Source organism: Sinocyclocheilus anshuiensis, unplaced genomic scaffold (genome assembly GCF_001515605.1).
Source record: "Sinocyclocheilus anshuiensis isolate Anshui unplaced genomic scaffold, SAMN03320099.WGS_v1.1 scaffold442, whole genome shotgun sequence".
Classification (NCBI taxonomy): domain Eukaryota; kingdom Metazoa; phylum Chordata; class Actinopteri; order Cypriniformes; family Cyprinidae; genus Sinocyclocheilus; species Sinocyclocheilus anshuiensis.
Window position 1 is genome coordinate 1,269,137 of NW_015542354.1, and position 24,296 is coordinate 1,293,432.

At 40.7% G+C, this 24,296-nt stretch overlaps 1 protein-coding gene across 2 annotated transcripts in view; it reads right to left on the reverse strand.

Annotated features, from left to right (window-relative positions):
- Positions 1–24,296, reverse strand: part of nlgn4xa (neuroligin 4 X-linked a) — a 131,374-nt gene that overhangs the window by 11,482 nt on the left and 95,596 nt on the right. The window lies entirely within an intron of this gene.

Sequence of the window (24,296 nt, forward strand, 5' to 3'; positions counted from 1 at the left end):
CCGAGGCTTCGTCTGTACGCCTTTCCCCCGATCGCTCTGCTCCCAGGAGTTCTGGAGAGAGTGTGCCGGGACGGAGTCCGTCTACTGTTAGTAGCCCCGTTCTGGCCGGGCCGAGTATGGTTCTTGGACCTGATTTCCCTTCTCGACGGCTCTCCGTGGGAGATTCCCGTTAGGAGGGACCTCCTCTCACAGGCGTAGGGCACAATTTATCACCCCCGCCCGGAGCTGTGGAAGTTATGGGTTTGGCCCCTGAGGGGGCACAACTAGTAGCTTCTGGTCTCTCAACTGAGGTTGTTGAGACCATCCTCCAATCCAGAGCTCCCTCCACGAGGAAACTGTACGCCTTTCGCACTGTCCCCTCTGGTTCTCTCTGATTCATCCAGCTCCGCTGGGGCTGGATGCCATGGTACAGACGTGGCCGAGGCTTCGTCTGTAAGCCTTTCCCCCAATCGCTCTGCTCCGAGGAGTTCTGGAGTCCGTCTACTGTTAGTAGCCCCGTTCTGGCCGGGCCGAGTATGGTTCTTGGACCTGATTTCCCTTCTCGACGGCTCTCCATGGGAGATTCCTGTCAAGAGGGATCTCCTCTCACAGGCAGAGGGCACGATATTCCACCCCCGCCCGAAGCTGTGTGTGTGGGGCCTGATGGGGCACAACTTGTAGCTTCTGGTCTCTCAACTGAGGTTGTTGAGACCATCCTACAATCCAGGGCTCCCCCTACGAGGAAACTGTATGCCTGAAGTGGAAGCTTTTCACTTCTTGGTGTGGAGACCGCCAGCTCAACCGCACTGAGGCTGAGGCCTCTCGTACGATCACGTGTCCCCACGTGGGACCTAGCAGTGGTGCTAGAAGCTCTCTGTAAGCCTCCATTCGAACCTATCGAAGAGATTTCTGATCGCCACCTTACGATAAAGACTACCTTTCTTCTGGCGATATCTTCTCTTAAGAGAGTTGGGGATTTACAGGCCCTTTCTGTGGCCCCTTCCTATCTTGAATTTGCACCCGGTCTGGCCAAAGCATTTCTTTACCATCGTGTGGGGTATGTCCCTAAAGTCCCCTCATCAGCACCGCAGCCCATCGTACTTCAGGCCTTCAGTCCTCCTCCCTTCGGGGAACCAGACCAGCAGAAGCTTAACTGTATGTGTCCAGTGCGAGCACTGGATACATACGTCCACAGAGCTGCCCTGTGGAGAAGGGCAGACCAACTGCTTGTTTGCTATGGTCCCCCTAAGAGAGGGCTTCCAGCTACAAAACAGACCCTCAGTCAGTGGATAGTAGATGCCATTTCCATTGCTTATGAGTCCTCTGATCTCCCTTCGCCTCTACGGGTCAAGGCTCACTCTACCCGAAGTGTGGCGGCCTTTAAGTCCTTCTTGGCAGGTGTCTCAATGCAGGACATCTGCGACGCTGCAGGATGGTCCACGCCCCTAACCTTTGTCAGGTTCTATGGCCTAGATATGCGAGCCACTCCCGGCTATTCTGCAGGCTTCCACACTAGGCAGAGATTTGGCCAGACCAGCAGAAGCTTAATTGTATGTGTCCAGTGCGAGCACTGGATGCATACGTCCATAGAGCTGCCCTGTGGAGGAGGGTGGATCAGTTGCTTGTGTGCTACGGTCCCCCTAAGAGAGGTCTTCCAGCAACTAAACAGACCCTCAGTCGGTGGATAGTGGATGCCATCTCCATCTGTTATGAGTCCTCTGATCTCCCCTCGCCGTTAGGAGTCAAGGCTCACTCGACTCGAAGTGTGGCAGCCTCTAAGTCTTTTTTTAGCGGGTGTGCCTATGCAGGACATCTGCAACGCTGCGGGTTGGTCCACGCCCCTTACCTTTGTTAGGTTCTACGGTCTAGACATGCGAGCCACTCCTGGCTCTTCTGTTCTCTCGCCCTAGCTGTGCAGTCTTCCACACTAGGCAGAGACTTGGAAGTCTTGCGGCGTGGGCATTCTCGTATCCCTAGTGTTTTCCGACACAGCTCGAGTTCCTGAAGAGGAACGTCTCAGGTTACGTATGTAACCCTGGTTCCTCGAGGGAACGAGACGCTGCGTCTCGGTGCCATACTTCCGGCGTCCCTGCCAGTGCTTGCTTCATTCCTAGAAGCTGACACAGGCTTCGCCGCACTTGCTTTTATAGCTTCCTGGTCATGACGTCACCCGCCCGTGACGTCCCGCTCAGCTATTGGACTGATTTCACATGTGATTCAGAGCGTGGTCACAGAAGGCGTTCCCCTAGCGTTTTCTGACGCAGCGTCTTGTTCCCTCGATGAACCAGGGTTACATACGAAACCTGAGACGATTTCTCGCACTTGACTCTCAGACATGGATTGAAGTGCATGCCGGATGATTCCATATCTGTGGAAGATGTGTTGGTTGCAGTTAGTGAACAGGTTGGTGGGCTAAATATTAAGTCAGCTTCTAGAATGAACAAAGATGTCATTGTTTTTCTTGCCGATGTTCAAATCATTGATAATCTGATTGAATGTGGAATTACAATTAATGACACATTTTTACCAGTACTGTCGTTATCGAGTCCATAAAAGAAAATAGTACTACCGAATGTTCCTCCGTTCATCAAGAACAAAGTAATTCAGGGAGTGCTTGAAAGATATGGCAAATTAACAGCGCCTATTAACCCTTAAATGCATACCTGGGGTCTTTAGCGACCCAGGACATCATTCTCTATCCTCTACCTTCTTCATTTTTTTAAGTTAGACATCAACTTTCTTAGTATTCCTTAATCTATTAATTATAAACAATATGACAAGAAAGAAATAGTAAAATATAAAAGAATGCCAGTTTTCTGATACATTTTTTGTAAAAAGAGTATAGGGTTGCTAGAGACCCGAGGTATGTAAATGTCTAAGTATTTTTTTCCTGCGCAACTATATTTACATATCTGATGACTCAATATGTGAAATGCATCTTTTTTTCCTCAAGGTGGCACTGTTTGATACACAATGATGGCGTGACGTTTCACTCATAATTACCACAAGAATAAAACAAACGAATATCATCAGCAAAAACTGAAGTGGTTTGAATGGCTTTACTGCAGAGCAATTACTATACGCAATGAAATATAAATGCCACTGTCATTTGATGCTGGATGTGGTGAATAAGCTGCCAGTGATCAAAATATTGAATATGAAGTCATTGAAAACGAGAGTTACGAATGTAACTGCGGTTCTATGAGTTCTGGATGACCACCAGAGGCAGTGCTTCACACTGAATGTTATCTTCATTGCAGATGCACAGGTCGAGTCTAATACAAACAAAGTCCCTCGTGACCAGGATGACTCGGGGTCCTCCCCTATTTTACCCCGTGACTTCCTGCAGACTGTCCCTACAAAATCTTCTCGCCCTGACTCCGAGTGACAGAAAGCTCTGGCGGTCATCCAGAACTCACAGAACCGCAGTTACATTCGTAACTCTCGTTCTATTTCGTTCTTTCTGACTGCCAGAGGCAGTGCTTCACACTGGATGACTTATAACCACAAGGTCACGAGGAGGTCCTGTTTACCTCTAAGAAGTTGAGGGTCCCAACAGGACAGCTGTTTCAAAAGTATCCGATGCAGCCACATTAATCCTGTAATATCGGGAAAATGTGTTCGTAGATGACCATGTAGCTGCCGCACAGATGTCACTTAGGGGGACACCTTTTAGTGCCTCCCAAGACGTTGAAATGCTTCTTGTTGAATGACATCTCACTCCCGATGGCAATGGACAACCAGTAGACTTGTAAGCATGGGTGATAACCTTCACTACCCAATGTGACAATCTCTGCTTTGAGAGGGGCTGACCTTTTCTCTGCTCACCAAAGCAGAGAAAAAGCTGGTCTGATTGCTGAAAATCTTCTGTGGCCCTGAGGTAGCCGCAGAGAGCCCTTATCGGGCACAAGAGTCTGCATCCACTTTCTTCTTGTGAATCCAACCCTGGAGGATTAAATACTGCCAGCTCAATACCCTGATTTCTAAACAGGACAGAGAGCCTCTTGGGGAGAAATGCTGGGTTTGGCCACAACGTCCCTACCGAATCATCTGCATTCCAGCGCATGCAGGTTGTGTTAACTGATAATGCGTGGAGCTCACTCACTCGTTTAGCTGAAGTAATGGCCAAGAGAAAAGCTGTCTTCAATGAGAGCCACTTCAAATCACTGTGCTCCAAAGGTTCGAATGGAGGTAATGTAAGAGACTTCAAGACAAGGCTCAGGTCACATGAGGGTACCCGAATGATCTGAGGGGGGCACAGTCGCTGCGCACCTCTGAATAATTTAGAAACCAAGGCATGAGATCCCAATGGCTGCCAATCTATTCGTACATGATGTGCTGAAATTGCAGCCACATAAACTCTTAAGGTAGAAGCTGCCCGATTATCTTCGAGCAGAGATTGCAAAAAGCGTAAAAACCAAGGGGACAGGACATACCTCTGGGGACACTCTTCGCTCCCTACACCAATCAGAGAAGAACTTCCACCTATAAGCATAAGCACTCCTGATGGAAGGTGCTCTAGAATTCATTATAGTGTTCTGTACATCCTGATCACAGACTCTCAAAAGTGGTTCTGGCCCTTCAGAGGCCAAACACAGAGCTGTATGCGGTCAGGATTTGGGTGCCAAATCTGACCTCCCAACTGGTGGAGGAGATCCATCCTCCTGGGAAGGCTCCAGGGCTCCCCTTCTAAGAGCCTGGACATCATTGGATACCAGGGTCTCCCTGGCCAGTTTGGTGCCACTAGCAGTAGCCTGTGGTGTCCCTGAAGGACTCTGTGAACAGTTGCTAAGATCAATGGTATTGGGGGAAAGGCATACAGTAACTGATCTGGCCAGTCGTGGGCTAGAGCATCCTGCCCCAGAGGACCACTGGGTCGACGTTGCTGAGGCAAAGAGATCTACTTCTGCTCTGCCAAACCGCTGCCATATCATCTCCACCACCTCTGGGTTGAGACTCCACTCCCACGACGGAGGTCTGTGGCGTGACAAGAAATATGCCACCACATTTGTCACTCCTGGGACGTGCATGGCTCTGATACTCGCAAACCGAGGGAAGGCCCAGGTCAACAGCTCCTGTCATACTTGAAGAGACTGGCTGGATTTCGTGCTCCCTTGACGGTTGATGTGATAAATCACTGATGTATTGTCTGACCTGATCAGAACATGCCTGCCTTCCAGATTCAGTGCAAAGTGCTTCATTGCCAGTAGCACTGCTCGTAGTTCCAGGGTGTTTATATTTTCCCCTCTTTGCTGGGAATCCTATTGCCCTCTGACCGCTTTGTGTTGCCAGACTTCTCCCCAGCCAGTAAAAGAAGCATCGGTCTGGACTACCTCTCGCCGAGAGGGAATCCTGCCCAGAGCAACTCCTTTGGTCAGATATGACCCCCTACTCCATGGTTTCAGCGTGAGAAGGCATTGCTGTGTAACTTTTATCAACTTGTTCCTGTGCCAAGTGGGATTCAGATGAAGACTGTTCACCCATCTCTGGATGGGACGAAGCGAAAGGAGACCCAATGGTATTACCGTAGCTGCTGCTGCCAGCATACCCATGAGTCTGAGGAAATACCTGAACGGTAGCCTGGTCTGCGTTTGAAACCGCTGGAGGAGCCGCAGAATGCTGTTCACCCGCTGTTCTGATGGTGAAGCTATCATTAATTGTGAGTCCAGGATAACACCTATGAACTTCACTGACTGAGTCGGAATTAACTGGCTCTTGCCGAAATTCACAGCCAGGCCCAGCCGGGCAATATGGGAGAGCAGCTGTGTGATTTCCACCCTTGCCTGCTCCCGAGAGTGAGAGCAAATCAGCCAGTCGTCCAGGTACGGAAGTACCTGAAGCCCTTTGGCCTGTATTGGAGCCAACGCTGCTGCCATACACCTGGTGAAGACTCATGGGGATAGAAAAAGAAACTTCTCATCTTCAGAAACTTGTTGAGGGAGCGAAGGTCGAGTATAGGCCTTACCCCGCCGTCTTTTTTTGGAATTATGAAGTATATTGAGTAGAATCCACCGAGCCGTTCTGACCATTTCATTGGTTCGATGGCACCCTTCTCTAGGAGTTGTTTCACTTCTTGCTTTAAGGAATTTGCATTGTTGGGGTCTGAAACTGTGGTCATCTTGACCCCCTTGAAAGAGGGAGGCCACCGTCAGAACTGCAGCTTGTACCCTTGAGTTAAAGTTGCTATCACCCATGGGTCTGAAGTTGTTGTTTCCCAGTAACTGAGCTGCTGATGAGAAAAACGTCCCGACGGGCAGCCGCAGACTTTCAGGTCCTGCGTCCCTGGCCCTTAGCATTCCTGGGGGAATGCTGGGCCGGCGCTCTGCCCTTTGGGGCCTGAAATGATTGCTGTCCCTGTCCCCGGGGTCGCTGAACAGATCACTCTACTCTAAGAGACCGCTCCAAATGCTGAGGCTGGCTCCTACGAATATCAGCTGGGCCTGTTGAAAACTGAGAACGCGGCAATTCATGACCCCTAAGGGGCTGTCTGTACTGTAAGCGAGATGGTGGAACTCTCCTCAGATCTGCAAACTGCTGTCTGGTCTCATTCGCCTGGACACTGTGCTCTAGTGTCTGTTGTGCAGCTGGGCAGAAGAGCTGTCCGGGGACTACCAGAAGACAGTGGCGTAGCGCAAACTGCGCAGGCCCCCCCCCGCAAGAGTGAAAGGCGGGGCCCTCTCTGCATAATCAAAACTGCGTGTACAAATGGCGTGCCATATACTATTGTTTATTTTGCATGAAAACTATTTACTGCTATCTATATATAACAATGTTTTTTTTGTGTGTTTTTTTTACAATTTATTTTGCGTTAAAACTATTTACTGCATCTGTAACAATGATTTTTTTAATATATATACACAAATGAGAATACAACGAAACCATGACTTTTTTTTTTTTTTTACATTCAAGCTACCCATAAAAAGCATCTAGTGAAAGTATGTAATAAAGCATTTCACCTTTAAAAACTTCAAAAAACGTCCCTTTCTCCTAGCATTTTTCTGCGCAAAGTCCTTCACAATGTCTGATATGTCCATCTGACGCGCGCGCTGGCTTTCAATGCTGAGAATCGCAAGTTCGGAAAGCCTGTCCTGACTCATTGTGCTTCTCAGGCAGGTTTTTATTAGTTTTAGTTTAGAAAAAGACCTCTCGCCACTTGCCACTGTCACAGGGATGGTTAAAAAAAGTTTCAAGGCAGTAGCCACATCTGTGACGCTTGGAAGAATAGATCTATGCTTCAGAATCAGCAGCTCTGCCAGATCTTTAATTGAGCCCGTTTCAATTTTTTTTATTTCTGACCGCAGGGCACTTCGAAAGGAAAGCAACTGTGATGGAAATTCGGAGGAAATATCATCGTTGTAGGTCATTGCAAATGTTTCGGCAAATGCACGCAACTGAACATCGGCTACATGTAGTTCACTTGGACGTAAAAAGCGGAATTGTCTCGCTATTGTATCCAAACCTTTGAAACGTTGTTTAAGCTGGGAAACAGCTGTATCAATGCAAGTGTAAAATACACCGACTTTGAAACTGTTCTCGGGGTCTGTGAGATGCTGGTCCTCACTAATTTCATCAAAGAAGCGCTTTAAAAGTCGTGCGCGTTTTTGAGTGAAATGGCAGCTGATGCCCCAGGAGGCAGCAAGTCCTTGTGCGGTGCTTGTAATGTTCTCGAACTGATCTCTTAGGTGATCTAGATAAGGTGTTGCAAGTATTTTCCAGTAACGTAGCTGCTTGAAGAAGGTCTACGTCATTTTTTTGCAGTACATGTGAAACTACATTAACAGTCTCCAACACTTTCTCCTGAATCACGAGCATCAATGCGAATTCAAATGTTTCCATTGATTTGACGAGTCCAGTCGCCTCTGCGCGTTCTTCTGATTTTTTTTTACTGTAGAGCAATTTTGGTCAGTGCCTTTAGGATGTCAGAATAACGAAAACGTAGTGCGTGGAGAGCATCTCACCTAGACGCCCATCGTGTGAAACAAAGTCTTTTCAGTGTTGGCTTTGAAAGTTCATTTTCCAACATTTCCCACCTTTTGATGCTTTGGCTGAAGAAAACATAAAGTCTCTGGACCACATCATAGAACTCCTTAATGGCTGTTAATATGTTGACAAGCATCGTTTAACACCAAATTCAAATTATGCGCTGCGCAATGTATGTATACAGCATTAGGCTCCATGTTTAGGATACGTTTCTGCAGCCCAGAATAAATTCCACTCATGACACTGGCCCCGTCATATCCTTGGCCTCTGCATTTTTTAAGTGACAGTCGCTTACTTTGGATCAAATCAAGGTTTTTTTGTTTGAGACCCTCTGCAGTTTGATCTGTGATATTCTGGAATCCCAGAAAACTCTCAATGACATCAATGCCGAGTGGATTATCATTTTCATCTTTGCGAACGGTAACGTATCTGAATATTTGGCTGAGTTGATCGACTTTGCTGATATCCTGAGTAGTGTCCATTATGATTGAATAAAATTCTGCCTCCTTTATCTCAGACACAATTTGGTCGTGCACCTTCCGAGATAATAAAGCAATCAATTCATTCTGAATTTCTGGGCTTAAATAATTGATGTCTTTTTTTATCCAGTAACTCTCGCAACACTGGGTCATAATGGGCTAACAACTCAATCACTGACAAAAAGTTCCCATTGTTTGGTTCATACAATTTTTCGTTATGCCCTCTGAATGCCAGATTACATGAAGCTAAAGTCAGAGTGACATCAGTAATTCTAGTGAGAACCTGGGTCCAAAAATTAACTTGACTCTTGTATTCGCTGTCAATTTGTACATCAATGGAAAGGTCGTTTTTCCACATATCATATGTCACGCAGGCTGCTATATGAGCATGTGAATATTCGTGTTTCTTTATTTTGCCTGAAAGGCCCTGCCAGTCATTAATTCCCACAGTCCATGACGGATGGTGAGATGGACATATCCTGTTTGCGAAAAGCCAGCACGGCTCACAATAGGCGCGGTCCATATTTGGCGAGTAACATAACCATTTCCGAGGAACCATACCAGTTTTAGACCGTTTAAGATAAAAATCTTTCGAAAAGCATCTGCCATATCAGTAATTCTAGTGAGAACCTGGGTCCAAAAATTAACTTGACTCTTGTATTCGCTGTCAATTTGTACATCAATGGAAAGGTCGTTTTTCCACATATCATATGTCACGCAGGCTGCTACATGAGCATGTGAATATTCGTGTTTCTTTATTCTGCCTGAAAGGCCCTGCCAGTCATTAATTCCCACAGTCCATTACGGATGGTGGGATGGACATCTCCTGTTTGCGAAAAGCCAGCACGGCTCACAATAGGCGCGGCCCATATTTGGCGAGTAACATAACCATTTCCGAGGAACCGTACCAGTTTTAGACCGTTTAAGATAAAAATCTTTCGAAAAGCATCTGCCATTCTTGTCTCGGGGAAAGGGTCCCTCTGGTTTACATGGTCCCAGATTAAGTATGGCCCTCTTCACACTGGCATCAGTTAAATCAACGGGGAAGTTTGCTCTATGGATAACATGTAGGCCCAGCCGTTACCTCCTCTGTAATATTTTCAGTGCTGTGACGGTCATCGGCTGGACAGTGAGATTTGCTTTTGGCGCCGGAGTCGCTGTTTGGTGGGTCAGTTAGCATAGCTGTGTCCATGTCAGAAGTAGCAGAAATGTCCATGCTGACACTGCTAACATCATCGGTTGTGTTCGTGTTCTGATGGTTTGGGAGAAATATGGACGAAATATTTGGTCGTTTTGCATTGAATTGCTCTTTTCGGTGTTGGTTTATCCGTTTTTGAGCTCCGCTGAGATATTTTCTTTTACTCATTTCGAAAAGAATTTGCTGTAGGCCATTACTTAATTCACTAAATTCACTCTCAAAGCAACTGTGGAAATTCTCGATTGTAATTGGATAAAAAAAAACAACAACAAAGGATATTGTGAAGGCCATAATTCCAAAATAAAAGTCCCATTTATTCACGCATAAATTGTTTGCATCCATAGGGATGCCCATATTGGCCGGTTAATCTTTAACCGACTGTAAGAATTTTTTAGAGATTAATACTATTAAACAGTTAAACAGTTAAAAAGTAATTTAAGTTATTAAAAACACAAAATACACACAAAATTATAAAATAAAACAAATTATAATGGCATCCGTTATAAACAACATGTAGGCTAAATGTCTAGTCAAAACGAACGTATTTAAAGAGAAACTGAAACGTACCAGCGCAATCAAGGATTTTGTCCTTAACAGCGAAAACAGCTTAAAATAGGCTACTCTGTTATTTTTGATCATACAGATAAGAAATAAGACATTATTCGAAAATATGAATAGTTCACTTTTATTTAACAAAACATTGTGCCTTTGTTAAAAAGAGAGAGAGAGAGAGAGAAAAAAACAAATAGGATGCGCTTTTAGCCGTCTATAGGTTTCCTTGAACTTTGAGGCGCGATCACAAAAATTAAACGGAGCTCAGAAACTGTAGCGCAGTTTTTTTTGTTTTTTGTTTTGTTAATGTATTAATTATTTAAGTGAAACAATTCGTGTAGGCCTATTTATTTTCTTCCTTTTATATATGTACTTTTATTCTGTTTTTCTCCCTTCACTGAAGCGCGGCAGGTGCGTGATGATGAGACAATGAATCCCCCTGTTCTGTTGTTGTTTGTGCTGCTATTTGCGCATGCACTGAACACCTGAAAAGAGGGAGAAAAATATCTGTGGTATTTTTAATGGTCACTAAATCTAATTTAACATTCTAGTTTTTTCGGTTAATGGTTAATCATCGGTTAACGAGCGTCAGTTGTCGGTCAAGAAAATTGCCAAAATGAACAACCCTAACATTTTGGGGGGGCCCCCCACCACGCGGGGCCCCCCCGCAGTGCGTGCCCTGCGTGCCCGTCTGCTACGCCACTGCCGGAAGATCCCTCAGCGTTTTCCTACATGCCTCATACAGGGGTGATTGTGCAAGCCAGACTTGTTGGCGTGCCTGTGTGAGTGTTGACATAAGCCTACCCAATTCTCTTGTCATGAATGCTATTGACTGTAACATAGCATCACTTAAGTCCTGGTTTGTAGCATCGCTCCCAGAAGACTAAAGAGATTGGGACAATGCCAGCATAAGATGGGAGAGAGAATTGCCAATGCGACCCATACGCGTTGCAGTGTTATATGCTTGTATAAGAAGATAATCCGTAATCCGACATTGAGGCCGAGGGCAACGGACATTAGGCCTCAAAACCTCTTCTGGAGAGAGAACAAACGAGGCAATAATTGGATCAACCTTAGGCATCTGACCCAGGCCAAAAGTGTCTGCATCTTGCATCACAGCCAAAGCTCTGCTTGCACTAGTGTGGTGCGTAAGTGATTTTGGGTTAGCCCAACACTTCTGTAACTCATCAATAAAATATTTAGATGGTGGAATGGTAAGAGGAGATGGTTGAGCCGAACCTCTGAAAAAAGCACTAGTAGAGGCTACTGCTGCCGGTGCTGTATCAAGACCTAGGCGAGCCAATGCAGCTCGAAGAGCCCGCTTCACCACTTCCTGCTCTGACTGCGGATCTTCCACAGATCCCCGATCAGTATCCTGGGATTCTTCATAAGAGACCTGGGACTGAATCTCTGATGTAACCTCCCTTTCTTCATCCTCATAGAACAGTCACAGACATGACATCCCCCTCTGAAATGGGTGACTTCAAAGTTAGAGCTTCAACTGAAGAAACTCGTTTCTCAGACGTTTGCAAATTCATAAGCAAAGACTTAATCTGATCAAACTCAGCAGTCAACACATCCACCTTCTTAGCTAAGGGATCTCCCTTAGATCGTTTACCAGCCGAAGCACACGTTGTTTCAGCATGTTTACGTTTAGCTGCCGATTTACGTGGTGGTGTTGGTAGCGACTCACCCAACTGTCCTTCCACCAAAGCTATCCTTGAAGTCTTCCTCTCCCAAGACATAACTCAACAGACCATGCAGGCATCCTCTGTGAGGCCTTGTTTCAGGTGTTCCAAGCCTAAACAGGAAGGGCAGCAGTCGTGCCCATCATCCTTTTGCGGAGTAGCCATGCACAATGTGCAGGCATGAGATACTTTTTCCATCCTGGCTCGGATAATTCCTGTAAGCCGAGCAAAAACACTCTGACCATCAAAATATTCAGTAGAGCCTTTTCACCGGACTATTTCAGATACATATATATTTATTTACACACAGATTGTTATTCATGTTGTGTGTGTATAGCATATATATATATATATATATATATATATGCTATACACACACAACATGAATAACAATCTGTGTGCAAATAAATATATATGTATCCTTAATGTTAAACGTATACAATATACTCACATAACCTGAATGGATGCAAACTAAGCCTACACGCATTCAGCAGAGCATCGATAGCTACACACAGATACCGAACAGAACGCACCCACTCTTTACGGCCTCCTACAGCTGTGAGATACTACAATACTATCCGGCAGCACCACAGAGCGAAAACACTCTATCTAGCAACCAAACAATGCCGGGGAAAATGAACCCCGAGCATCAATGTACCAAACTCACCACACTGTATTTTGATGAATTCAACTGAATCCGATGCAGCCTCTGGAGGACGCGCCGTCACAAAACACCAACAGCTGATCTGTTGCGAAGCTGAAAAACGGATTCCAAGTGTCTTCCTTTAATATTCTTTGACCTGTAATACATGCACGCGAGAAGATTATAGGGACAGTCTGCAGGAAGTCACGGGGTTAAATAGGGGAGGACCCCGAGTCATCCTGTGCATCTGCGATGAAGATAACATTCAGTGTGAAGCACTGCCTCTGGCGGTCAGAAAGAACGAAATAGAACGATAGTTTTTAGAATATGGCTGAGATTGTGAATATGAGGCAGATGCTGAATGTACTGTAGAAGTGCGCTCTGACAATGACAGCGATGGTAAAATCATCTGCTCAGATTGAACCCTTTTAAGATTCAAAAGGTAACGAAATAAGCTTTATTTTATTCGTCTGTAATTGTTCTTAAAATATCAAGAGAGTTTTATGCTATTGCAACAGTTAGAGATCCATCCATGCTGTATATATAGGTCCGGGTCGCTAAAGATCCGAATATGTAATAATGATTGGCGAAGCATTCATGCATTTAAGGGTTAATATGATCCCATTAGGTCTGAAAAATTCAGATACCAAGCACGTCTTGTCTTTTCGGCGATATACATACATGATATTAAATGAGCAACAAGACCCACTTAGCTTGGCCATGAAACTAAAAAATGAGGGCAAAGATTATACAATCTTTATTAGCTCGGATCAAATGTGGTGTTTTTCGTGCGGAGAACAGTGGCATGTTAGGCAAATGTGCCCAAATAAATAAACGGATAAGCCATCTCATTCAAAAACAATCGAACAAGATGTTGGCCAAGAAAATGAACATGCCCCTGTCGTTGAAAGAGCACCTGTAAAACAAACAGATGTAACATTAAATAAAGATGCAGAAAACGACGATTGTGCTGAAGCGATCGAAAATCAAGCTGGTGTTGGGGAAAAATCCACGCCAATAGTAAACAAAGATGATAAACGATCAGAAAAAGAACAAATGGGAATAGAGGATACTGAAGTAGATGGTGAAAGTGAGGCAGCTGTAGAAAGCTACACTCAGATGTCCACTATGAGTTCAGAATATGCTCATTCTGAAAATGATTCAGACAATGATCTAGAGAGTTTAGGGAGTCTGTCAGATGGAGAGGATGTTGAAAGAACGGAATAATTTATTCCTAAGTTGTATACAGTAAAACAAATAAGTGACTTTCTCGATGAAACCAAAGGAGTTCGTAAACCACAAATCGAGGCTTTCTTTACAGATTTAAAGTGGTTTTTGGTGTCTTGTAAAATCGCAATGAGAAAAGCAACTTTTGATGAACTCAGTAGGCAGAAGCGGTATCGCCTCAAAAAAAATTATAACAAAGGTGAAAGGCAGGACTAATCATTATGGAAAAAAAAATCTGATTATTACAGAATGAGGAAGAAATAATATATAGCTTGTTGTTTGATACCAGTCATTTTTTATCTATAGTAAGCACTATGACATCCTTGAATTTTGGATCTCTAAATGTTAATGGATGCTGTAGTGCTGAAAAAAAGGACTGTTTTGTTTGATTTTGTAGGTTTGAAAAAAGCAAGTGTATCTTTTCTGCAAGAAACACACACACAGATATGGACAATTAGGCACAATGGCTGAGTGAATGGAGAGGCCAAGCTTTCCTTAGCCATGGATCAAATGTTCGTGCCGGAGTGGCAGTACTTATTTTTTCAGATTTACAAATTCAAGATAATAAGGTCACATAAATTATACCTGGCAGAATGCAAATATTAGATATTAAGTTATATGAATTACGTTTATCGCTTATTAATGTTTATGCTCCAAATGATGGTGTAGAAAGAGTTTTTTTTTTAATAATTAAAAGATGTTATCTCAGAAATTCCAAATAATAGAATAATAATTTTAGCTGGTGATTTTTAATTGTACTCTTCATTACACTATGGATAGGAATCATGTTGAGCCTCACCTAAATTTGGCTGAAACTCTAAAAACCGCAGTCTAGTATTTTAATCTCGTTGATGTATGGAGAGAGGCTTTTCCTAGTGATTGACAATATACGTGGTTAAAAATTAATGCTAACACAGTTTCTGGCGCACAACTTGATATGGTTTATGTTCAAATGGTTAATAGCGGAAGATTTTTTAATAGTTATATTTCGCCAACGTCACTTTCTGATCATCACTATATTGCTGTATCTATGTCTATAACACAGAGCACTTCCTACTATAACTATTGTCAATTTAATAATAGATTGTAGATAAATCCTTTGTAGAATTCTTTACTCAGTTTTGGGGAGAGTGGAGAGACAGAAAGTCACAGTACAAAAGGCCAGTGGTGGGAAATTGGAAAAGTACAGATCCATTTTTTTTTTGCCAACAATATACAAGGAATTGTACAGTTGAAAGAGAGAAAATTCAATTTTTTTGGAGCAGCAAATTCTTAAGTTAAGCAGCTCCATTGGTGTGGGTGAAGATACAGAGACTGCAAAGATGCTTGAAAAGTATAACTTGCTTCTAAATAATTTGTATGAAGAAAGGAACCATAGCACATCTATTCGTGGGAAATTTCTTCAGCTAAACAGTATGGATTCTTCAACAACTTTCTTCTTTTAATTGGAGAAGAAGATTAGAGAAAAGAAGAACATAAATATTCCCAAACTGTTAAATGGAAAAGAAATAACTGAAAAGAAAGAAATAATGTTTTATGTTTTTATGAAGATTTATATAGTGCACAGCCTTGTAATCTTGAATCAACTTCTATTTGGACTTCCACAGCTTGGAAAAGAAGATAAAGCTGAATTAGAAGGAACATTGTCTTTTGAGGAGTTAAGTAAAGCCGTACAGCAGCAATCTTCAGGAAAAACACCAGGGCTGGATGGTCTGACTTCTGAATTTTTTAAAGTTTTTTGGTTCATCATTGGACAAAACTTGCATGCCGTGTTTCGTGAAAGCTTTGAGTCAAAAACCTTACCTCTCAGTTGTAGAAGAGCAGTGGTAACCCTTTTATCTAAGAAAGGAGACCTTGGCTTATTAAAAAAAACTGACGACCAGTCTCTCTTTTAGGAACGGATTACTAAATTTGATCTAAGGCTTTGATAAATTGCCTGAAAAAGTTTATAGCATCAATTATTCATGGAGACCAATCTTGCTGCATTCCAAAACAATCTATATTTGACAATCTTTTTCTTGTGCAAGATATGTTGTATTTAACCAAATTGCATAAACTACATCTTGGTCTTGTGTGTTTGGATCAAGAAAAGGCCTTCGACAAAGTTGACCATGAGTATTTGTTTAAAACGCTTGAAGGCTTTGGCTTTGGAAAACAGTTTACTTCATGGACAAGGCTTCTGTATAAGGACGTGTACAGCATGTTGAAGGTTAATGGAACTTTGACAAGACCCTTTTCGGTGCATAGAGGAGTGAGACAAGGTTGCAGTTTATTTGGCCTCTTGTACACAATTTCAATTGAACCTTTGTTAAGGATGTTGAGAGAGAAGTTGCAAGGAGTGACTTTTCCATCATCTTGCCTCCCGAATACACCAACAGTGAAACTAACAGCTTATGCTGACGTCATCACGGTTATTATTAGATCTTAGGTTGATGTTAAACATCTGTTTTCATGTCTTAATATCTTAATATCAGAGTGCATCTTCTGCACGGGTTAATTGGGAAAAAACTGATACCCTGTTATTGGGTCATTGGTCAGATCAGAGCCCACCTCAGCTTCCATATCAGTGCCTTGGGAATAAAGAGGGTGTTAAGATACTTGGGTTGTTTTTTGGGACTGTGCAATATATGACAAATAATTGGGCTCGGCTTTCTTACAGAGGCAGAGTATTAGTAGTGAAAAATCTTGCTGCCTCAATGCTGTGGCATCTTCTGACAGTATTGGATCCTCCAAAAGACATCTTGTCAAAACTTCAAAAAGCTTTTGTGAACTTCTTCTGGGGTGGCCATTATTGGCTCCCCCTGCAGTACTTTGTCTTCCTGTCAATGAGGGCGGTCAAGGGTTAATCCATCTGACCTCTAAGGTGAAAGACAAGAGGTTACAAACTGCCCAAAAGTTGCTTTATTCTTCGCACCATGGATTAGTTTTGGTCTTGCAGTTTTACAAACAAAAAAAAGATGGGTCTTGATAAGCAAATGTTTTTAATTTCAGGAAATGATGCAAACAATAAGACTATTATAAAGTTTTATGGATCTGTTTTTGAAGTTTAGAGGTATTTTAAGTTGGAGCGCAGAGAACATTTTGACTTTGATTAACCACTTTTTTATAATCCTTGGCTTTGTCAAAACTATACTGCCTAACACAGATATTTTGTTTCAGCAGGAGTAACTAAAGTTGGAAATTTGTTGGATTTGTCAAAGAGAGAGTGGTTTTCAGTACAGGTGTTTACTAAAAAGACTGGAAGTAGATCAGAGAGAATAGTGGGGAATATTCTAAAGAGTTTGAAAACATATTTTCCTAAACCTTTACAAGAGTTTATAACAAATTTCATGCCTGGCAATTTTACAAAGGTTTTCTTTCCAGAAGTGTATATAACTCCAAAGATAGACCAGTATGAAAATGACAATGATGATAATGTGAATATGTTGTTGTCTTTTAAAGGTTTACAAAGTCTTCCTTTTTCGATGGCAAGCAAACAAAATTTATATAACGTTTGTGTAAAGTCATTTTTGTTGGACAGTTAAGAGAGAGGAGAGACACAAAATGGGGAACTTATTTCTCTATATTTGAAAATAAATCACCTTCTTGGCATTCTTTGTACAAAAACCCTCTTCCAAAAAGGTCTGGTGACTTACAGTGGCAAATTTTGCATTGTTCATTGGCAACAAAAGTGTTTTTGTTTAAATGTACATTTTCAGTTTATTCGCTTTGTACTGTGTGCATAGAACCTGACACTGTTTTTCATATTTTCTGTGAATGTTTAAATTCAAAGAATTTAAACAATTTAATTCAAATAAAATCAATTTAAATTATTTCCTCTTTTCAATATTTTAGACAGAATTTTCAGTAGGTTAGGTTTAAATTTCTCAAAAATAATGTTTATATATGGGTATGAATACTCTCACAATAAGAAAGAGATTTGTAATTTTTCTAATGTTTTGCTTGGACAAGCAAAGTTAGCTATCTGGAAGGCTTATAGAGTTGAAATGGAAGGTCAGGAAGTCAATATGGTCAATTTGTTTAAGTCCTTAGTTGAATCTAGGATTCGACTGGAATATGAACATTATCAAGTAAACAGTGATGAACTGATGTTTGAGAGTAAACGGTGTTTAAATAAGGGTTTGGTTTTTGTAGAGGATAAAAAACTTATTTTTTTTTACTGGGAGTGAGTTATGAAATTTGTCTTTGTTTGTGAGAATGTTTTTAATAGTAAAATAAATTGCCTTTAAAAGTCTCTCTCTATAAAAGTTTAAAAATGAATTACTAATGTATGTAAGTATATAAACTAGAAATAAAAAATTAAATAAGATAAGGGATTAGACAGATTTACAGAAGCAAACTATACATCTAAGTAATATAATACGGTACAATACTCACTCTCTCTCTCTCTCTCTCTCTCAATTTCAATTCAATTTAAGTGTGCTTTATTGGCATGACAAAAACTATACATTTGTATTGCCAAAGCAATTGCAGCTGGACTGCTTACAAATAGTGCACATATGTATTAACAGAAAAAAAAATATATAATAATAATATATTCAAGTATTAAGCATGTAGTGCAAAATAAATTACTAAGGTATGTAAGTATATAAACTAGAAATTAAAAATAAAATTAGATAAGGGATTAGACAGATTTACAGAAGCAAAATATACATCTAAATAATATAATACAGTAATATGGCATAATATAATCTACATGTGCTGGAAACATCAGATCAGGGCAGATTGAGTGTTTTCTTTTCTATCGTGACAGGCAGACACATATTGAGCAGCAAACACACAGCAGTTCTTGTGTTCTCCTAACAGATATGGCAGTCTCTCTCTCTCTCTCTCTCTCTCTCTCTGTATACAAAAGTCAATAGGGTTCAGTGTTGTTTTGGACTCCATTGACTTTTCACAGAAGAAGTAAAGTAATATCGGATTGGAACAACGTGATAGTGAGTCCCAAAGATTTCCATCTATCCATTTCAGGTCTTTATCTTGAGTCTGCTGTTGATGTATAATACAATGTGTGTGTACAATATACCTGACCCATAAAATCCACAAAGCCAATGTTGACACTTGACATCCAGAACACCAGTGTATGCTAATTTCCGTCAGTGATAGCATTAATGGCCAATGTTTTGCTCTCTCCAGTCTGAACACCCAAGCTTGACAGCCAAGGCAACAAACGAAGGCTACAAATGAGACATTATGTTCTGCACATTTCCCTCCACATTATTTATTCGCTCTGTTTTTTTGTGGAAACACTCAGAAAGGCTGATATCACCACTGGAGTGTTTACCAGAGGCTGGAGTGACTCTCTTGCAAAGCTGAAATTGCTTTAGTTTTTCCTCCTCTGTTTTAAAGTACTTGCGCTGAGAGAAACACTTAGCCAGCGGAGGGAGAGCAGCCTGACGTGAGGTACTGATGAGCCTGCCAATCTATCTCCTGACACACAGGTATCACCTGGAGTGGTGCCAAACAGCAGTGTATGTTCTGCCTATAAACGGCGAATGGAGCCTTGAAAGTATGAGGGGGCCCCAGTCACTTATATTTGAAGTAGGTTCGGGATGAATTGGGCTTGCCCTGAGTGCATTGATGCTGTATGGGGAAAAGGATGGAGAGAACCCCATAATTCAAGAGGCTAGTTAAAAGCTGGTCCGATACCATTAAAAGAATAATCTGACTGACATTGTTGAGTCTTCAAATTGTGAAATGTAAGGAGACAGCAAAGGCCACTGAAGGTTCTTTAATCAAAACCATGACTCATTTAGGACAAGTTCCCTAAATAGAATGTGATGTTCCACATTGTGTGGTCTGAGACAGTTAAAAACAACCATTCTTTATAGAGTAAGACTCTTAATGGACATCTGCTAAACATGCTAAAATTATCAGGTAAAGGAACGTTTAAGTAGATTAATATACATATAATACATTGAAAAATATATTAAATATATTCAAATATTTATTTATTTTAATGCATTTTTCAATGCAATATTTACTACAAATATAAAAATTATTTATTTATTAGTCATTTGGGGAAAGGCTCTCTTTGACTATAGCCCTATTTGGATGGGACTAGTTTTCTAAACTATGTTTGAGTTTCGATTATTTTCACCCGACAATTTTCATGTACCAATTCGGACGGGACTAACATCTCCGTGTTTATTAGACCGAGGGTCTGTTTTGTACATCTGGGCATTGCAGAGATCACGCGCTCTATATGCATGCATTGTAGGAGTGTAACGATTCACTCGTTTTCTTGATGCATCGATTATGCATCGATCCGAACGTGGATTTTTGAATCATGAATCGTCGATTTCGGACAGTAATCGATTTAAAACACTAAGAATCAAATGAATCGCGATTTCTATAGCGATTCAATGCTTTCAAAATATATACACATTAAATTACTACAAGCACGAATTAACGGAGACCTTGAACAGTGTTCTTGAACACAGCTGATGTGTGATCTCTCCTTAGTACTCGTGGCCAGTAATGCTAAAGTAAATTAGTTTTGCTTTTCTGTAGTTTTTCAATGGCTCTCGGTCATGCCGACGACATTACCTGAGCAGGTAATAACTAATTCTGTGCAGAAAATTGAAATAATTGTTTGTAGTATATAAAACAATCATAAAATTGTCATTAGGAAAAAATAGATTACAAATGATTGATTATTGTCCAGCAGTCTATTTGATTGAAAAAATAATAATAATGTTGGCTACACCCCTCGTGCAACAAAATGTTAGCCTATACATAATACTTTTAAAGCTCTTTTTTTTCTTTTTTTTATCTTGGTTTACATACATTTTTACATATGCCATGTCATGCCATAGCATCATTAAACTAGCATCTAACAATACACACAGGTATCACCTGGAGTGGTGCCAAACAGCAGTGTATGTTCTGCCTATAAACGGCGAATGGAGCCTTGAAAGTATATTTGAAGTAGGTTCGGGATGAATTGGGCTTGCCCTGAGTGCATTGATGCTGTATGGGGAAAAGGATGGAGAGAACCCCATAATTCAAGAGGCTAGTTAAAAGCTGGTCCGATACCATTAAAAGAATAATCTGACTGACATTGTTGAGTCTTCAAATTGTGAAATGTAAGGAGACAGCAAAGGCCACTGAAGGTTCTTTAATCAAAACCATGACTCATTTAGGACAAGTTCCCTAAATAGAATGTGATGTTCCACATTGTGTGGTCTGAGACAGTTAAAAACAACCATTCTTTATAGAGTAAGACTCTTAATGGACATCTGCTAAACATGCTAAAATTATCAGGTAAAGGAACGTTTAAGTAGATTAATATACATATAATACATTGAAAAATATATTAAATATATTCAAATATTTATTTATTTTAATGCATTTTTCAATGCAATATTTACTACAAATATAAAAATTATTTATTTATTAGTCATTTGGGGAAAGGCTCTCTTTGACTATAGCCCTATTTGGATGGGACTAGTTTTCTAAACTATGTTTGAGTTTCGATTATTTTCACCCGACAATTTTCATGTACCAATTCGGACGGGACTAACATCTCCGTGTTTATTAGACCGAGGGTCTGTTTTGTACATCTGGGCATTGCAGAGATCACGCGCTCTATATGCATGCATTGTAGGAGTGTAACGATTCACTCGTTTTCTTGATGCATCGATTATGCATCGATCCGAACGTGGATTTTTGAATCATGAATCGTCGATTTCGGACAGTAATCGATTTAAAACGTTCTGCACATTTCCCTCCACATTATTTATTCGCTCTGTTTTTTTGTGGAAACACTCAGAAAGGCTGATATCACCACTGGAGTGTTTACCAGAGGCTGGAGTGACTCTCTTGCAAAGCTGAAATTGCTTTAGTTTTTCCTCCTCTGTTTTAAAGTACTTGCGCTGAGAGAAACACTTAGCCAGCGGAGGGAGAGCAGCCTGACGTGAGGTACTGATGAGCCTGCCAATCTATCTCCTGACACACAGGTATCACCTGGAGTGGTGCCAAACAGCAGTGTATGTTCTGCCTATAAACGGCGAATGGAGCCTTGAAAGTATGAGGGGGCCCCAGTCACTTATATTTGAAGTAGGTTCGGGATGAATTGGGCTTGCCCTGAGTGCATTGATGCTGTATGGGGAAAAGGATGGAGAGAACCCCATAATTCAAGAGGCTAGTTAAAAGCTGGTCCGATACCATTAAAAGAATAATCTGACTGACATTGTTGAGTCTTCAAATTGTGAAATGTAAGGAGACAGCAAAGGCCACTGAAGGTTCTTTAATCAAAACCATGACTCATTTAGGACAAGTTCCCTAAATAGAATGTGATGTTCCACATTGTGTGGTCTGAGACAGTTAAAAACAACCATTCTTTATAGAGTAAGACTCTTAATGGACATCTGCTAAACATGCTAAAATTATCAGGTAAAGGAACGTTTAAGTAGATTAATATACATATAATACATTGAAAAATATATTAAATATATTCAAATATTTATTTATTTTAATGCATTTTTCAATGCAATATTTACTACAAATATAAAAATTATTTATTTATTAGTCATTTGGGGAAAGGCTCTCTTTGACTATAGCCCTATTTGGATGGGACTAGTTTTCTAAACTATGTTTGAGTTTCGATTATTTTCACCCGACAATTTTCATGTACCAATTCGGACGGGACTAACATCTCCGTGTTTATTAGACCGAGGGTCTGTTTTGTACATCTGGGCATTGCAGAGATCACGCGCTCTATATGCATGCATTGTAGGAGTGTAACGATTCACTCGTTTTCTTGATGCATCGATTATGCATCGATCCGAACGTGGATTTTTGAATCATGAATCGTCGATTTCGGACAGTAATCGATTTAAAACACTAAGAATCAAATGAATCGCGATTTCTATAGCGATTCAATGCTTTCAAAATATATACACATTAAATTACTACAAGCACGAATTAACGGAGACCTTGAACAGTGTTCTTGAACACAGCTGATGTGTGATCTCTCCTTAGTACTCGTGGCCAGTAATGCTAAAGTAAATTAGTTTTGCTTTTCTGTAGTTTTTCAATGGCTCTCGGTCATGCCGACGACATTACCTGAGCAGGTAATAACTAATTCTGTGCAGAAAATTGAAATAATTGTTTGTAGTATATAAAACAATCATAAAATTGTCATTAGGAAAAAATAGATTACAAATGATTGATTATTGTCCAGCAGTCTATTTGATTGAAAAAATAATAATAATGTTGGCTACACCCCTCGTGCAACAAAATGTTAGCCTATACATAATACTTTTAAAGCTCTTTTTTTTCTTTTTTTTATCTTGGTTTACATACATTTTTACATATGCCATGTCATGCCATAGCATCATTAAACTAGCATCTAACAATGGACAAAAGTTTTTTTTTTTTCTCTCTCTAACCTATGGTTCTCTAACCATAAAAGGCTGCTGTGTAACTTGCCCCTGACTAAGCATTTAAAGAATTTAGGGGAAGTATTTGAATAATCCTGTGAATGCACTTAAATAATGCAGAATCAAATCGTTAATCGAATCGAATCGAATTTAATTGTGAATCGAATCGAATCGTTCTGAATTTGCAAAAATCGTTCTTGAATCGAATCGAATCGGCCTACCCAAAGATTCACATTCTGAATTTGCAAAAAAACGTTCTTGAATCGAATCGAAAACCTATGAATCATGAATTGAATTGATTCGCTGTCTACCCAAAGATTCACAGCCCTAATGCATTGTGTATTGTCATTTGGATTGATTATCATTAGTATAACCACATTTTTACTACAAATACCATGGTTAAGCTATGGCTAGTATAGCAAAACCATGGTTAATTTGTGGTTACTTTAGTTTAATTATTTAATTTTTTTTTTTATTTGTAGTAAATCCATGTTTAATTTTCGTAAATGTATGTAATTAAAACATTATGTAATTGAGTAGCCAGTATTAACAGTTTACGTGATATGGCTCTTGATTTTATTATTATTATTATTATTATTTATGTATTTATTTATTTTTAATTTCCTTGCCGGGAGGCAAACATATAAAAAAATATGCGCTGTAAGATCTACGGTTATTCACGTTGGCCAAAACACACAAGGAAACACGTTTTCTCAGAGGATCGCTGAGTTTGCCGAAAAACAGTAAGTAATTTGCTCTGGAATTATTACAGAGGTTGTGTGAGAAAAACACATGGCAGATTTGGACGGGATTAAAATCGCAAAGTATGTCTGTGAAACACTAATTTTTCTAACGACCCCCTGTAAAACTAGTCCCGTCCAAATAGGGCTTATTTGAACTTTTCTAAGAACATGACATTATGAGATTTTCTTTTTGAATATTTAATCTTTCTAGCATTTGTTCATCCATACCCTTATTTAAAGACAGCTATCACACCCATAATACACATTTTGTCTTTATGACCCCTAAAAATATCAAGATGAAAAAGCATTCTCATCACAGAAGAGGTGTATTAAAAAAAAAAAAAAAACTCTAAATTACATATTTAAGGATTTTTTTTTGAAGAAGAAACTGATAAATAAAATGTCGTTGACCATGACAACA